Here is an 18,170-nt window from a genome sequence, read left to right on the forward strand (position 1 = left end):
TTGTTTTGGTATTTGCTTGCCTTTTGCAACACAGCTTTATGGGTTTTTAAATTGTTCATATCTGGTCAAGTTGAGATCTTTAAGAACTTCCTAAAAATTTACAATTTGTTTTTTCCAAAAAGTCAACAAGCTGCAAGCACCTGTTAATAAAAATCTAAAATAAAACCAAACAGAACCGTGAGGGTTTAAACAAGAATGTCCTCCATAGGCCCCAATCCATGACTCCTTGATCCCCAGCTTGTGATGCTGTGTAGGTAGGTTAGGGATTGTGACCTTGCTGAAGGAAATGTTTCAGGAGGGTAGTTTCTGAGTTTTCAAAGCCTCATGCATTCCTAGTGTGTTCTCTGTTTGTTGCTCTCAGTTCAAGATCTGGGCCTCAGCTTCCTGCTAATGCCTTCGTTTTGCCATCATGGACACTAACACTAGAACCATTAGCCCAAAAGAACCTTCCTTCTTTGCTGTGGTCATGGTGCTTCATGGTGTTTCCCAGCAACAGACAAGTAACTAAGACAATCAGCAAAGTCACATGGTAGGGATGGTGGAGGAAGAAGGAAGACAAGTCTCCTCAGTGGTTACAGCCCCGTGGGCTCTGTCGCGGGAGAAAAACAGCGTGTTGTTTGCATAAACACTTGTTCAGCAGACTAATTACAAATGACCTCATAACTTCGTGACTTACAACACTGGTCATTTCGTTCGCGATCTTGCAGCCTGAGCAGCTGCAGACAGCCTGTCTCTGCTGTGTCATCTGCAGCATCAGCTGAGGCGATTGGGAGGGCAGAGTTGAGTTGTCTAAAGGCTAGTTCCCTCCTGTGTCTGAAATCTATCTAGAGTCACTGTTAGAATTCCCACATGTGACTTTCCTGTGTGACTCTAGCTCCTCAAGACATGGTGACTAGGCTCAAAAGTCCAACCTGGCGCAGAAGCCAGAGTATCATTCATGACCTAACTTTGGCTAGTAGGCACTGCTGCCCAGTAGTAGTCTGTTCGTTGAGGCAGCCACAGAGGTTATCCTAATTGCAAGGCAGGAGGAAGCTATGTCTGTGGACCCCAGTTGTGTGGGATCAGAAAGGTGGCCGCAGCCATTTTTATAGAATACAGTCTCTGCAGCACTCTTACCGGGTCTGGCACATCATTAACTGTTAGAGCAGGAATCACTTCCCCTTCCCACATCCCTGTCTCCGGGCTCTCATAGAAGATCTGCAATGCTAAGAGATGGCCCAGCCCCACCAGCAGATGACTGGAGAGAACCTCTGGAGGTGTGAGATACTTTCTAAATCCCAGTTATTCCATAAGCACCCTCCCATTTGGGCAGATCTGTTTATATTGAAGATGCATTGCGAGAGATACAAGAGAATCTGTCACTTCTTGATGCATTCACACTCTTACTAGCAAACCAACATTACTCGTGTGACAAGGGCCAATACCATGCAAAAGTTAGTAATAGATTCCTAGCGTGATGTGGGCCAGGTGCTGCAGAAACAGGACGGTCAGTAGCTGAGGTCCTTGTCAGGGGTCCATTCATGGATTGTATGGGAAGGAAAGGACTCTACGGGGATCCTAGAAAAGAGGCTAGGAGTTAATACCTTGAAGAACATCTTTAGCTCATTGATTCACAATGACCTATCCAAGGAACAGGCAGGATGGCGGAATAGTTTTGCGACTTATGAACTAAGAGACCTGAGCACTAACTATCTTTGTGTCTGTGAGCTGTGTGACCTTAAAATAATTAGTTTTCTTCTCTGAGCCTCAAACGATCTCATCCATGAAATGAGAAGAGTGGCCAAATGACCACTCTAAGGTCCTATCCATCCTCTAAATTTCTTATTTAGGATGTATGAAAGGGATTTGTGGAAAGGTGTTTAAAAAATGCATAAGTTTAGTTAATTTAGTAACTCAGCTTCATGTGTACAAATTATGGCTACCCCCGAAGAGACAGAGTTCTATTAAAAGCCTGGCATTTATTTTGATCACGCTTAGAAAGATTGCAGGAAACCATGAGAGCTGCACACAGAACCTCTACTCGCTCCTACCCCAGACAGATGACAAAGTGATAAGCGGGGCCAATTCCCCGGGGCAATATTTCTTCCCAAAGCATAGATATGAGTGAATTATTGCCATTCTTAATTGCCTAATGATTTTTTTCCCCTTTCATGTAATCTTTTCAGGGGGGTTGTATTTTTACCATCTTGCAAATTCATATTGGCAGAGTGATATACATTGTCGAATAAAACACAGTGGCCAATCCATCAAACATCAGCTGCAGTTGCCTTAAGATTTTTGGGAAAGAGACTGGAATGGGGAGGAGGAGAGCCGGGGAGTGGAGGGTTGGGGAGGCGCCGAGTGAATGTGTTCAGTGACTTAGGCAGCACAGCCCTGGTGGGCTAGCAGAGCACCTGGCTCACCCCTGTGACTGATTGAATGTTCAGACCTACTCTAGGCTCTTCTTCTTCCAAGTTGAAGTTTTGGCTCTTTGGGGCACTTGCCTTATTAGCCATCGCTGTCTGGGGAGCTCAGAAGGCAATTAGGCCAGGGAGCCAGTCGTTTGGGGTGGGGAGGTTGTAATGGAATGTGGATTCTTTTTTCCCTAACTTAATTGTTTGCATCTGACCAGAAATTATCAGTTGATGGCTGCTTGGTGGCATCTGCAAACTTCAGCAGTGACCCAGTGGAGTTCTTAGGATGTGACAAGAAGGGGTTCTTTAGGGGGACCTGCTAGAGAGAAGGGTTCCTTGTCTCTTTGGATGGCAGGGGTGTTTGTGTGACCTTGGAGAGGACCGCTGATGCTCTCCAGCCTCCCTTCCGTTTTCTGTAATGTGAGGGCCAAGAGCAGTGACTGGAAAGCTTGGCACAGCAACATCTTCAAGTCCCTACAACAAATTAGGGTCAGCTGGGGTTCTTCTCAACCTCCCCTTGGTCAAGGTTCCACCCAAGGCCAATTAAATCCAAATCTCTAGGGGCGGGACCTCTGTGCCAGTCATTTTCAGGCTTTGCAAATGCTTCCAGCATGCACCTAAGGTCGTGAGTCATGGCCACAGGAAAGCGTCTCAGTCCTGGTTTCCTGGAAACAATTATCCTAAATATCTTTATGGGCAGGGGAAGTGGACGGGAAGAGAAATCAGGAGACCCATGGCTCCCACAAGCAATCAGTGGGAGCTGATTTCTCAGCAGTCCTTTATTGAGGGCCACCATGTGCAGGGCAGAAACCTAGGCGCTGCTCCTGCTGGGGCTGAAAAGAGGAAGTCCTTGGTTCATGGTGTCCTGCAGAGCTTGTCACTGGTCTAACGAGTGTTAAACAAGCCTGGAAGAGATGGCTTGGAAAAGGAAAGAAAAATCTAAAGCATCACTGTGACTAAAGACCCAACAGAAATAAGAGAGGAAAAATCCTTTTGGCTCACGGTTTCACCTGTCCCGGTGAGGTGGCTGGAGCATGTGGTAAAGACCCCTCATATGGCAGTAGACCAGGAGGGTGGCCCAGACCAGGAGCAGAGACAGACTTCAAATGACCATTCCTACTGATCTGTTTCTACCAGTCAGGGCAGACCTCTCAAAGGCTCCATAGCTTTCAAAATAGGGTCACAAAATGGGGAGCAAGTTCCAAACATGAGACTGGTAGGTATTTCAGGTTCAAGTCACAGCAAGCAGGTTAGGAAGAGGACTGATTAGTGTAGGCCACAGATATCCAATAAAAATGTTAACAGAATATAATATATTATTTTAAAGTTTTCTAGTAACTCCATCAAAAAAGTAGAAACCGGTAAAGTTTCTCTTAATAGTGTTCTGTTCAGCTAGCTAGCTCCAAGATCTAATGCCAACAGGTAACCCTTATAAAATTCAGTAGGCTAGTTTACATTCTTTGTACCAAGTTTTCAAAATGAGCATTTTGTACACTGCGGTAGTTTGAGTGTAATTGGTCCCCAGAAGTTCGTAGGGAGTGGCACTATTAGGAAGTGTGACTTTGTTGGGGTAGGTATGGCCTTGTTGGAGGAAGTGTGTCACTGTGAGGACAGGCTTTGAGGTTTCCTATGCTCAGGATACTGCCCAGTGTCTCAGTTCACTTCCCGTTGCCTACAAAATGTAGGCCTCTCAGCTGCTTCTCCAGCACCATGTCTGCCTGCATGACTCCATGCTCCCTGCCATAAAAATAATGGACTGAACCTCTGAAACTGTAAGTGAGCCATCCCAATTAGATGTTTTCCTTGTAAGAGTTGCCATGGCCATGGTGTCTCTTCACAGAAACAGAAATTCTAACTGAGACTTGCATGCATCTCAGTTTGGATGCGCTAGACTGCTAGTGGCCACCACATTCTCAGTGTCAGAGGGATCAGTACTAATACACACAGAGTGAACAAAGTGTTTCCTATGGTGTGTTGAGAAAGATAAAAAGTCAACTGTGGCCAAGCAGAGAGTGAGGAACAGGTGTCCTGGATTGGCTGAAAAATTTACTGGTCAAAATACAAAACAAAAACACAGGGGTCCTTATTCAAAAGTGCTGTCTGATTAAACGAAGCAGAAGGCAGAACTCAAGAAATTGAGTTCCTCCACTTTTGAAGCTGGTCCTGCATGTTTCAGGCCCTGGAATAACCCATCAACTTGATTCTTCTTCCTTCCTTGAAGGCAGAAATTCCATTGCGATACAGAATTATTCTGTCAAGTGCCTGAGAGGGCCACCTATCCCCAGCCCCAGTGAAAAGCTGTGAGCGTCTTGAGTCTTTCCAGGTGTGATGCTAATCTTGATTGTCAACTTGACACACCTAGAAGAAGGACCCTTGGTTGAGGTGTTACCCCCATCAGATTGATCTGTGGATATGTCTTTGGGTCATTCCCTTGATTTCTAACTGTTGTAGGAGGGCCCAGCCTATTGCTGGTGCCATTCCTAGGCAGGTGGGGCTAGCTATATACGAAAGGTAGGTAAGAAAGCCAGAGGGAGCAAACCAGTAAGTAGTATTTGTTCAGAGTCTCTTTTTCAGGTCTTGTCTTCAGGTTCCTGTCTTGGTTTCATGATGCTGGACTGTAACATGTAAGATGAAATCAGTTCTTTTCTCCCCAACTTGTTTCTGGTTGCTGTTACATCATAGCAACAAAAAGACAAACAGGTGCAGCAGGTACATTTATGTCTTGGCTTGTGTGTCCAGCTTGCCCGGTGATGCTACATCTAATAGGAAAGCCACAATCCTCATGTGGAAGATTCATGAGAAGGAACCAGTAACCACAAGTTGCTATAGCTGTGAGACCTCACAGGAAAAGCTGGGATATTTAAAAAAAAAATAGTCTTCACTGAGCCAGACCATGGTGGTGCACGCCTTTAATTCCAGCACTTAAAAGGCAGAAGCAGGCAGACCTCTGTGAGTTCAAGACCTGCCTGGTCTACAAAACAAGTTCTAGGACAGCCAGAGCTGTTACACAGAAAAACCCTGTCTCAAAAAAAAAAACAAAAACAAAAAAACAAGAAGGAGGAGGAGGAGGAGAAAAAGAAGAAGAAGAAGAAGAAGAAGAAGAAGAAGAAGAAGAAGAAGAAGAAGAAGAAGAAGAAGAAGAAGAAGAAGAAGAAGAAGAAGAAGTCATCTGTGGCACCTGGCATATCCAGATATCCAGATGTGGGAGGAAAAATAATCACGCAATCTTCAGTTCTTAGTGTGCAAAGGCTAAGGACAGAGCAAAAGCAAATCCACATCTGGCAGAGGACTTCCGCTGCTGTCACCCAAGTGCGTCTCACCTAACTGCAGCCTTCTTCATTTCCCACCCTTGACCATGGACTTTGCTTCCAGAGCCTGCTAAACTCCCTTAAACCATTTGTCTCTGACCTCCTCCACGCATCAGCCGCTTGTCAAGCACCACCAGGAGGAAGGCGAAGGACTTAATTGATCAGGCCCGGCAGTAGCCTTGAGAACCTGATTCGGGTATTGACGTCTGAGGAGTCTGCCTCCATTGCTAGGAGCGGCTGAACATCAAAACTATTAACCTCTGGCCTTAGCAGTGGGTGAGGCAGCCCGGCAGCAGTAATTAGGAAGTCAATCGGAATCGCCTGTCTCACTTACACTGGCATGTCAATCAATAGCAGCGGTGACAGGTTCATTAGGCCCAGGCCATGCAAGCCCAGACTGTAACAACCTCATAAAATACACCAGCGACTCAAGGCAGAGAGAAGCCCGCCTGAAGGACTAGAGTAGATGACAATATGTATTGATTAGGGTCCCAGCAATTTATGAAGTTCTACTTGTTGACCGGCCTTTCTAACTCACTCCTAAATTTCCCCAAGTAGTTGCAAGATGAAACTAAATATTGCCCTTTAAAAAAGCGAGAGAAAGTAAGTCGTTGTCTGCGAGGGCATTTTTTTTTTAATGTTAGCTACCCCTAGCAAATAATCTATCGGAGTAAAACTTCAATGGTTATTTAAGGCTGAAGCCATATCTTTGTCTCTGTGACCATCAGACTTTGAAAGGAGACATTCATCTGTAGAAGAAAAAAAATATGATAGGCCATGTAATTAGGGAGGACTCTACCTTCTGAGAGACAGGGTGATTTAAGTATTCATTTCTTCCTGGCATTTTTAATGGCTCATCTGGCTGGTACCAGGGGGACAGCTGACACCTGGGTTTTCACAGCTAATTTAAGAGCTCAGTAGAAGGAGGGAGAGGAGAGGCAGCATAGGATACTTTTCGGCTTCTGCCCCATGTACGACACTGCTCAGCCGCATTTGTTAGAGACCTTGCTTGCCCCTAATTCCGATGCATTACAGGACAGATATCCAAAAGACTCCTTCAGAGCTGCATCCTTGAAACACCACAAGGACAGGTGGCATGGTTGTGGCTTCACTGGACTTACATCTGCCTCGCCCTTAGCCATGGGAAACAGCCAGGGGAGGAAGGAATGGTGAATGAGCCCAGGGTTCAGGGGCCCATGCTTCTAATTCTAAGAAGTCATTAGCAGATGGAAGCTTGAAGTTGGTTTGAATTTAAAAAAGACTCCCAAAAGTAACATTCCTGCCACCAATCCCCATTTGGACTACTCTGGGGAGAATGGCCCTGCCACAGGATCTCTCACAGTAAAACAGACAGAGGGCAGGTCAGAAGGGCCCATCTACTCCCTGCTGTGTGGCAATTGAGCTGTCACAGTGAGAGAGACCACTATCTCCTTCATTTTATCCTTATACAATGAAATAAAAAAAATCTCACTGTTTCTTTTTATTATGGTTACTGTGAATTACTGATAAAACAATGGGGCAGAGACTGTTTTCTAATTTTGCAAAATACTGTGTCTCTTCCCTTCACCTAGGGAGAGAGGAGATGCTTCTGTGGAAGTTGGGACTTTCTCTCCCCGTGTCTGATGGATGTGGCCAGATAGATCAACTGATCACTAAACTTTGCAAGATGCCCAAGGTGACCTCTGACTCCCCTACGGTGACCTCTGACTCCCCTACTGTGACTTCTGTTGTAGGAAGTCAGTAACCAAGTAAAGTGTCCCCAGTCATGTTCCAGAATACCGGATTTCTCTTACATTTCTTTAAGGGGAGGGTGGCATGCAGTGTGATGATGTAAGTGTGGGGGTTAGAGAACAACTCACCAGAACTGCTCGGTTCTCTCCTTCCAGTGTGCAGTCCTGGGGAATGAATTCGGGTCATCAGGCTTGGCAGTAAGTGCCTTTACCTGCTGTGCCATCTCCCTAGCCCAAAGTACACATCTTCAGGTAAAGACCGTTCCTCAAGCAGAATTTTCTTCTGCCCAGGAGGTTCAGGGAATCTGGTTTCTTTGTGCCTACCCACTACATTGCCCTACTGTGGGCCTTACCTAACATCTTTTCTGGGATTCCTTTCAAGACACGGGTTTCACTTTTCTGGCCACATACTTATATCTTTGTTAACAAACATAGAAATGGATTTTTTTTTCAGTCACTAAGAAAATAAGACAACATCATAGACAAACACCCAAAACCAAATAAGTAAAACACATATAACAAAATTAAAAAAATAAATAAATAATTAAGAACACACACACAACACCAAAGTCAGACCCCATATTCTAGCTGTTGTCCCTCACCTGTGAACTGTCTGGTGGCCAGGCCAGCCCTCCATTGTCCCTGTCCTGACCACCGTGACCTCTGGTTCTCACTTTCAGGTCTGCCCTGTGTTCTGCATAGTCGGATGCACCAAGGAGACTGTGGCAAGTCCAGGTTAGCTCTAATAGCTGCTATGGCTGGGAGATTCTTGATTCTTTCTGGACACTGATGTCTCAAGTTCCAAGGTTAGCCCATCTGAGAAGAAGGGAAAGCCAGTTCCCCAAAACTTCCCTTGTACCCACAGTTGTGAACCTTGACCAAGAGCTCCCCAAACACACCTTTACTGTTATTAGTTGGTTGATTTTGTCATTTTTGTATCTTATCAAGCTTGGATTAGGATTGTCTCTGACTCTTGATGAGGCTGGGATTCATGGCTGTGTGGTTCCCTATAGCTTTGTAGACTTGCTCTCACTCAGGACTACGTGGTCCTAACAGGGGTTTTGGGTGAGGTGCTATATACTCGGGTCCTCATATACTCATGTGACCAGCGGCCTCGTCATCAACTGTAATGTTTAGCTGTTTATGCTTATGTTCAAATCCACACTAAGTTCTTGTCTCTACTCTGAGTGCCTTGCGATTTGCAGTCCGCTGGAGAAGTTTTGAGGCTACCTCTCCTAGTTTAGGGTTTCCCATCCACACCTCTTCCAAGCTCCTCCTCTGCTGTGCCCCCTAAAGTGAGTCCTGCCCTCTTTCCCCAGAGGACCCCTCCTTGAGTTCCACACTGACAGAGGCCTTGACAATCTGGAAACATCCAAGGCCGTTGCACAAGAAGAGCAGCTGCAATGTGCCTGGAAATCCTATTTTCAACTTAGTAAGCCCTCCACAAGCTTGACTTCACACGTCTCGTGGTGGGAGGGTAGTATGCAATGTTAGTCCAGGGGGAGGACACTGGGAACTGATGCCCTCCCCGCCCCCAACATACTATGGGAGCAGCAGAGAAGCCTATCTTCAGACTCAAAAGAGACTTATTCTGATCTCTGCTCTGTTAACCATGTCCAGATGACGTCAGTTTTGACTTCTTGGAAACGGAGCAGTACCTTCATTTTAAAAGTTTAGAAAGCCTCAAAAAGAAATGTCAAGCCATAAAAGCTGTACCAATATTCAATCACACCCTAACATTTAAATGATTGTGCTGTTTGTATCTTTGCATTGAAATGGCAACATTTTAAGCAGACTATTTTGTGATGGTCTCATCGGTGTGTGCGTTCCAGTCTGCGTCGCTCACTGGAACACAGGCAAAGCTGCTAGCATGAACCGGCTTTTATGTATAAGAGAAGAGGGCAAAAGCAAAGGGGGTGGTTTTTTATTTCTTAATGGTTATGTTACAAACAGTCTCTGTTGTCTTAGTTGCTTGCAATGGTACCGTCTGCCCTGCGGCCCAGGTTTCATCTGGAAGTTAAGATGGGCCACATTTGGGGGGAGGGGCCTCTCTCCTACTGACACCCAATTATCAGTCACTGAAGTCGCGTGTTTCTCTCAGCTCATTCCAAAGTAGAGCGAATGTCTGAAAGGTGCCAGGGGTGTGTGCTTTGGCGGACTTGGGAGAGGCATGATATTGAAGTCTCTTCTTCCCGGCACCATGATTGCCCCTATTTCCTCATTTTCCCCACGAACACTGGCAGAGGCAGATGAGAGTGTGTGGGACCTCCAGTTTGCGGCAGATTCTGCACAAGAAACACTTGGGCTCCACGACAGAGCAACCAGTCAATTGCCACTTCCGTTGCACCTGTGCCCGCTGCAGCCGCCATTTTTATCACTTTGTTATGCTTCATTGACCAATGGATTTTTTTTCCAGCTTTGCACTTTTTTTATTACTATTATTTGTATCTTCATCATTACCTCCGTGCCTCTGACAGCATTTAGATATGAACAGCCTATGAACCTTCGAGCCCGATTGTGCCATGACAAAAATATTGTCGTTTACATTCTGTGCCAAAGTATTATATAAAAACACATCAACAAAAAGGAAATTCAGGAAGCTGGGAGTAAAGATATATAGTCAGCAAAGTATATAACTTCTGGCATATTACTGCTTAATCCTAGCATAATTATTCTCATCCTTTTATTTGATTAACTTCTAATGGTTCCTCTTGGTGTTAAAGGTCCCACTCTGATCATTTGATTTTAGTGTCTGCTATAATTACCGATAATGTTCTTTGCAAGACAATTTAATGATAACCGCATAATGGCCTATATGAAGAAAGCTGCAGGGTTTCAAAGCTTTTGAGTAATATAAAATACATTAGACTAACACAAGCTATCAACATGACAGGGAATGTTTGATTTACACTCAGGACTATGTTATAGCGTCGTGGAATTTTTTTTCTGTTTCTTTTCCTTTTTTTTTTTTTCCTTTTTGCAGTCATTTACAATAAATGACAGAACAGTTGGACAATCTGCAACTTGCTGATTGCAAAGAAGAAAAAATGTATTGCAAAGTTTGGAATGGTGTCGAGGCAGCCAGAAGATTGCTGAGAGAGCGGTGTCCTTGGGGTAGGGCAGGGACGAGAACAAGACCCTGAGACCAGAGTCCCTGGGGATAGACACCCAATGCCCTTCCCTGGGTAGCTCAGCAAAAACGACAAGCCTGCTCCCTTAGCCCGTCTCTTTGCACTTGAGATTCCAGCACTTCTGACCCTCCATGCTAACCCCGATTCTCAGGCTGATTGCAGTTGTGGGTTCCTCTCTGGGTGGCATGCCTCCATCAACTACCTTTAGGATCAAAACGATGATATTTTGTTTTCAGTTACTTAAATGTCACCTCCCAAAACAAGCAAATGGGGATCCTAACAGAAAACAATCAACAGTTTGGTCCAAACCCGGATGGTCAGCTCACCCCTGGCACTGGGGCATCAGGCACTTGGGGGCCTGGCACAAGAGTCTTGTTCACTGAAAATAAGGTGTTCGCTCACCACTCTGGCCAAATGCAGCATAATTGATGGTGTGAGTAGACAGAGAAAATTTCCTGTCAGGAAAAAAGGTTAACTGCGGACATATTACACCCCGGCTCTCCGATTCCAGGATAATGGCATTTGGACAAAAGTAGGTCCCCATCCTTTTTATAGCACTTTATGCCCCATTAGTACTACTGCAAGTCTCAGGACCTGCCTGCTCGGGCACTTAATCAAAAGCAATGGGTTGAAAATCATGTTCCAGCTCTCCTCATATTTGATTCATTCCTCCTAGATAGGAAGAAGTAAAAAAAAAACACATTACTAGCCTCAAAACAGCACATGCATTATGTGCTAAGCAGTTGAGAAGGCTATCATTGGGCTTTATCCCTTCGGGTACGTGGCTGGACAAGCACTTTCCTATCCATCCATTCGGGGGGCTGAGGCAGTCATATTTCACTCCCCGCTCCCGACAGACAACCCGTTAGTGTTCCACAGATCTCTCTTTTAAAGACACATCCACGTCACTTATTTTAATTGTAGGCTTCAGGCAGCAAAGCCCAGAATTTCTCTCTCTCTCTCTCTCTCTCTCTCTCTCTCTCTCTCTCTCTCTCCTGGAAACCCACTCCTTGGATGTCGCTCCTTCGAGAGCAGAATCTAATAATAGGAGAGCCACGTTTCTTGGGGGAAGAATTAATTTATACACTTAATTACTCGGGATCCACTTCAAGCTCTCTGCCTTACTGCTCTCTCTTTCTTTTGGAGCGTTTTTAACTAAACACTGAGTGCCCTGACAGCCCCTGAGGAAAGCCTGCCTCATTTAGACGGAGAGGCCTGACTCCTCCCTACCTCTGCCCTCCTGGCCCGCTTCTGCACCCTCTAGGAGGAGATGGGTCCTCAGCCACGGATCTGCTGCCGCCCTGTGCCTCTTAATATTGATTGGGTTGGGGTGAGGGGCTTCGGTTCAGTGAACTGCGGGCTGTCGCTCTCGCCCTCTCTGCGGTTTCCCGGGGGATTTTCGGTTGGATGCTCAGTCCCAGCATAACTCTGGAAAATGAAATCATTTCTTCTATCTGTTCAAAATGGGGGCAATGGCCAAGTCCCTGCTCATTGAGAAGGCCGTGGTCTGAGGTACAGGGTTTTTCTATGTGAGCGAATTTGTTCCACATCTGTCCAAAGAGTCAGGAAAGAACACAGTCAACTGCAGCTCGCAGTATGGGGAAGGCTTTGCCCACGTTGGATTGAGACAGGAGAGTTATTGCTTGCTTCAAACACCAACAGACAAATGGAGTGAGCGATTGGTTCAATGGAGCCAAAGAGGCCAGGAATGTTGTACCTGATAACCCGGGGTAATTTCTAGAGACTGGGAATCCTAGACATCAGAGTTGCCAGAGTGAGTCTGGCTGAGTGCAGTGAAGGGAGTCCCTTGCTGCAGACTGGCATGTGTCTAGCTCTGGGAGTGCATGAGGGTTAAAAAGTATGAGAAGCAGTACGTGACCCACAGTTGCCATCTGATTCCAAAGAGCGACCAGTCAGTCTCCCCAACATCCCTCCACTGTGTCAACATTTGGGGATTTAGCCACTGTTTATAGATCAGCCGTACTAAGTGCACATGACATCCGAGACTGCCAAAATGGAACAGGACATCAACATCACATTGAGATTAACCTAGGCTCAACCTTGCGCTGCCTTCATAGAATATTTCATTTAAATCATGGTATTAAATTAAAAAATGTCTTTTTTCAGATCACATATCCCAGTACATAGCAATAGAAACTCTGTATGTTGCCCTTACAATCATTTTTGAACCTAGTGAAAAATCTAGACGAGAACTAAACCAGCCATTTATCAAGCCTCAAGAGAGAGGGCTGCAAATGCTTTTCCTGCACTGTAGAAAGCGGCAGAGGAAGAGGGGCAGTTGGTTATATAGAACAACAAATGGCTTAAGTTTTAAAAGAAAAGTACTGTAGCTACTATGACAAAGAGTTAATCTCTTCATTATTACAACTATCATGTTAGTCAAGAAGAAGATATGTAGTTCCACAAACTACAGATGTATGTACATTTGTATATACGTTGTATCTCAAGTATGCATATAGAGATGTATATTTCATAGGATAGAAAATGCAATCGGTAAACAGGAATAAAAATAAATGTTCAGTTTCATTAGAAGTCAAGAAACATAACTTAAACCACTTATTTCCTCAAGCACCATCCCTTCACTCCGACCTTACAGTGTTTTCTGTTTTACCATCTCATCAGTTTTCCATGCTTGCTTTAACTTACCAAACTGACAACCATACTAACGTTTGGTTAACGCTTTTAGGGCACATAGTAATCCAGTCCCGAAGCAGCAGCAAATTAAACAGAATTTAAAATGAAAATTTTAAAACATCATCTTTTGTGCATTAAATTCTGTGTGTGTGTGTGTGTGTGTGTGTGTGTGTGTGTGTGTAAACACAGTAGCCTAGCTGGCTTGAAACTCACTATTTTAGAGCAGGTTGGCCTTGAACTTGAGTCAATATTCTTGCCTCTGCCTTCTAGTGCTAAAATTACAATTGTATCACCATGTCCTGATAAATAACTTTTCTAAAAAAAAAGAAAAATTAGTGAGTTGTGGAGGAGCTGGAGAGACAGCACAGTGGTTCAGAGTTCTTGCTGGGTAATTGTGGGCTCCCCAGATTCCACCACCCATGTTAATAAACCAGATATTCCGGAAGCACTCCAGCTGCAAGAGATATGGTGCCTTCTTTCAGCCTCCATGTGTGTACATATGGAAACACATACATGCACGCATAAGTAAATAAGAATAAATTTTTCAATGTGTTTTTTTCTTTCCAGTATCTCAAATTGTTACTGTTGCGTATTCTGTGGTGGTCTTGTAAGTAGATAAAACCTTCCAGAAAACAATCCAAAGACATAAAAAAGTTTATATTTTTGACCCAGGAACCCCACTTCTGGGACTCTGCCTTTAAAACCTAGCCCAGAAAATAAGAAAACCATTCCGGGAAGGTCTTTATTGCAGTGTGGCTTATGATGACAAAAATCGAAAGCAAGCCAGCCCCACAGGAGGGGCTGGTATCAAGTCCACTCTGTGAATATTCTCCAGTATTACAAAGGTTGCCATGTGAGAAAGACTCTTTTTACTATTACTGCAAAAGCTAGTTCATAAAAATAGAAGGTCCACTAGGATTTCCATCATGTACAAAGCAAACACAAGTTCAAAAAGACAGAAACACATCAAAATGATTCCAGTCACTAAGATCACTACACTCCCAGAGGGGATAAAAACCAAGACCGAGGCAAAGCAAAGTCAACAGACCCCACGAAGGTTTAGCAAGTGTGTGAGCATGGGGACATCCCACTTGCTAACAGTGTGATGACAATGACTCCAAAAACCTGTGATCACTTAGGAAAACAGCTGGACAATTCTTATTGGGTTAAATATGCTACTATGTGACCCAGCAATCCCACTTCTGAATATTCACCTTAGAGAAACAAAATAACATCCTCTTCAAAGCATGGGTGGGAGCATTTACAGCAGCTTTAATATCCACAACTGCCCCACAAAAAAAAAAACAAAAAAAAAACCAACAAAAAAACCCCCACAACTAAAGTGTTTATCAACTGGCCAATGGGCAACAAATATTACCACATCCTTACAGGGGATTAAATATTCAGCAGTCACAAAAACAAGATCTGGTGTACACATCACATATTAATTACAGATGAAGTTTTGTTGTAGGAGGCTGCTTGGTCACGTCTTTGTTTCCTAACTGCCCAGATTCCCAAAATAGCCACACAGAAACTGTATTAATTAAATCACTGCTTGGCCCATTAGTTCTAGCTTCTTATTGGCTAACTCTTACATATTAATTTAACCCATTTTGTTTAATCTGTGTATTGCCACGAGGCTGTGGCTTACCAGGTAAAGTTCTGGTATCTATCTCCAGCTGGGCTACATGGCTTCTCTGATTCTATCTTCCTTCTCCCAGCATTCAGTTTAGTTTTCCCCACCTAACTCTGCTCTACCCTATCACAGGCCTGAAACAGCTTCTTTATTAACCAATGGAATTCACAGCATACAGAGGAAAATCCCACATCACCTACCCTTTTCTGTTTAAGTAAAAAGAAAGGTTTTAACTTTAACACAGTAAAATTACATATAACAAAACAGGTACCAAGCAAGAATTACAGTTACAATATTTATATCTACTTTATCATAAATAAGGAAATCTATAACTATATATTTTTCAACTCTATCAAAGACTCCAGAAGTATATAATATTACCTAAGTAAACAGGAAGTGCGTTGCAAGCTACTTCCAAAACTCTAGAATTGACAGAGACATCTTGCTCCCTAGACGATCACCCAAAGTTCTTCTCTATCATTGGGGCATCCATCTTCAGAGTACAAGCCCATAGTGTCAGGCAGACTTTTCCATGAACCAGGAAATTTCAAAGACAGTTCTGCGTATATTGGCAGTTTGTCAGTCATTTTCATTTGTGTCCTGCAGGATGTCTAGCAGACTCTTTCATGAAGCAGGGACTCCAAAGGATCATCTCACCTTTAGGCAAGTTTCAGCAGTCATTTCTCTGTGGGTCTGGCATGTCCAGTTCACACAACATACCAACAAGCAGTCCAGGCAAGAGCAGTTTCTTGCCTAAATGGCTAGCAAACTCCATAAGGAGCCTTTTCAGTGCCCATCATCCTCTTGAAGTAGACTGATGTTGCCAGGAGCAGATGTGTCTCAGTGTCATCAAAAGTCTTAAGTTCTTAAAACACTTTAAATACCATATTCTGTAGTTTTTGAAAGGTTTGAAGAATGCCTATTTATCTGAAATACATCTCTGTACATCTAGAAAACCTAACTAACAAGCTTGACTATTATAGATGACTAACTATTAACCTGTATTTATTAATTATTCATTACATTTTGAAATGAGCTGCATAAACACAATACCTTAATCAAGAGCAGAAATATAAACATAACAAAATTGACCTAAAATTTGTATCAATAAACCAAGATCCATACCAATGCAAATCTCTATAGTATATCCCCCCTTAAATGTAAATAAACATTTATAAACACTATTTGGGGAATTTGGGCATGGTTTTCTCCAAACTACTTCCTGCTTTTTTGTTGGGTGAAATAATTTTTAGCAGTGTTCACAGCGACTGGGGGTCTTAGTCCATCAAACCACATTAGTCTGGAAGGATTCCACAGGTTCTCATCCTCTGTGGAAGCAAAAGAAGAACCTCTTTTCCAAAACAACATATCCTTAGACCCAGATTCTGAAGACAAGATACCTTTAGAGTATATATGTTGGTTACTTAGCTGCTTCACAGTCAAAAAATTCAAAGAAACACAATAATATACATAATCCAGACTCTCTGTGTATATTCCATCTTTATGTGGCTTATTTTTCTTACTATATTCCTTATTTTTTACTACAAGTTTAATATTTATTTTATTATCTTTACTTCTTTAATTTATGACTGTCTGTCTCTTTAAAGACTTTGTTTTTTTTTAAATGATTTACTTCTTTTCCAACTCTCTATACTCATTTTCTTCTCTCTTCTAAGCCTACGTACATTTATCCAACACTGTGACCCATTTAGAGGTCTTTTTCATCTGAATCTGTCTTTATTGTGTATCTGTAATTCTTTTCCATCCAGAAGTGCTTCTTAAAAATCTAAGCAGCAGCATTGTGTGGGCAAACAAGGCCCTGCTTGCTTGCTCCACCCAGTCCAACATGGCGTGGCGGAAGTCTGTTTAGCATGAGCCATGTTCACAGTCCCATTTTCAGACACACAGCAGGTCTATGTTACCATTAAGCACTCTGCTCACAGAACCAATTTAAATGCTTGGCCTTCTGAAAGAGTCAGAGTTTGCACTGGCAGCACGACCCAGAAAGCCACCATTTCAAAACCATGTGGCTTTTTTTCCTACCTACTGCTACTGCTGAACAGGAAGACCTATCTTAAAGGAGTTATGGCCAGCAAGCAGAGCCCATCTGGGAAAAAAAAATGCAGCTAAACTTTATTTTTTTAGTGTCTAGAATTCTTTTCCAAGCCCTCTCAGGTTTTGTTTGATTTTTAGTTGGCCACTTTGGTGTCAATTTTTTTGTAGGAGGCTGCTTGGTCACTTGTACATTTCCCAGCCACCCAGACTCCCAAAATAACCACACAGGAACTATATTAATTAAACCACTGTTTGGCCCATTAGCTCTAGCTTCTTATTGGCTAACTCTTACATATTAATTTAACCCATCTGTGTATTACCACGAGGCTGTAGCTTACCGGATAAAGTTCCAGTGTCAGTCTCTGGCGGGGCTACATGGCTTCTCTGACTTTGCCTTCTTTCTCCCAGCATTCAATTTAGTTGTCCCTGCCTAGCTCTGCTCGACCCTATCACAGGCCCCAAATAGCTTCTTCATTAACCAATGCTATTCACAGCTTACAGAGGGAAATCTCACATCACAGTGTTACTAAGTGGAAGAAGCGAAACTCAAGACTATATATCACATGATTATACTTACATGACTCTCTGGGGAAAGCAAAATTATAGATAAGAACAGACCAGTGGTTCCCAGGGTCTTCACACAGAGGAAGAGACTGTCTATCCAGGAGTTCAGGGAATACTTTTGATGGCATGTTAGACTGGGGTATCATTTTACATGACTGCAAGCATTTATCAAATTTTCAGAATTGTATACCCCACAAAAGATGATTTTTTTCTATATGTCTCAACTAATTTCATCCTTATCTTTCTAAGAGCTATTCACAGTCTTCACAAAGCATTAAAATTATAGATATTTTTTCTCTTTTCCCCATTTCTCAAATCTTCTGGCATAACTTTGAAAAAGAAAAATATATTGCTATGCTTATTGTATTCTTTAGGAAGGGTCATGAGTATATAAGTAGATGCTAGTCTGTTATCTTATTCAAAGATACATTAGTAGGGGGTGATGTAAAATTATTTATAAACTTCAAAACTTCAGGATCTAGGAGACTTCCCCTAACTGGCTCATACATTTTGGATTTTTAAAGAAATGCTACCTTTCACCTGTCTTGACTTCAGGTCTTAAATAAGGTAATAAAGAGGGTTCTTTTTTAAAAAAAAATATGCTTAGTTTAGAAATGGCAGTCTTGGAAGTAGAATGTATTGCAAGAATTTAAGGTTGGCTCAAAGCCAGAAAGTCTATTGATATAAAATACCATATT

Source organism: Myodes glareolus, chromosome 13 (genome assembly GCF_982192425.1).
Source record: "Myodes glareolus chromosome 13, mMyoGla1.1, whole genome shotgun sequence".
NCBI lineage: Eukaryota > Metazoa > Chordata > Mammalia > Rodentia > Cricetidae > Myodes > Myodes glareolus.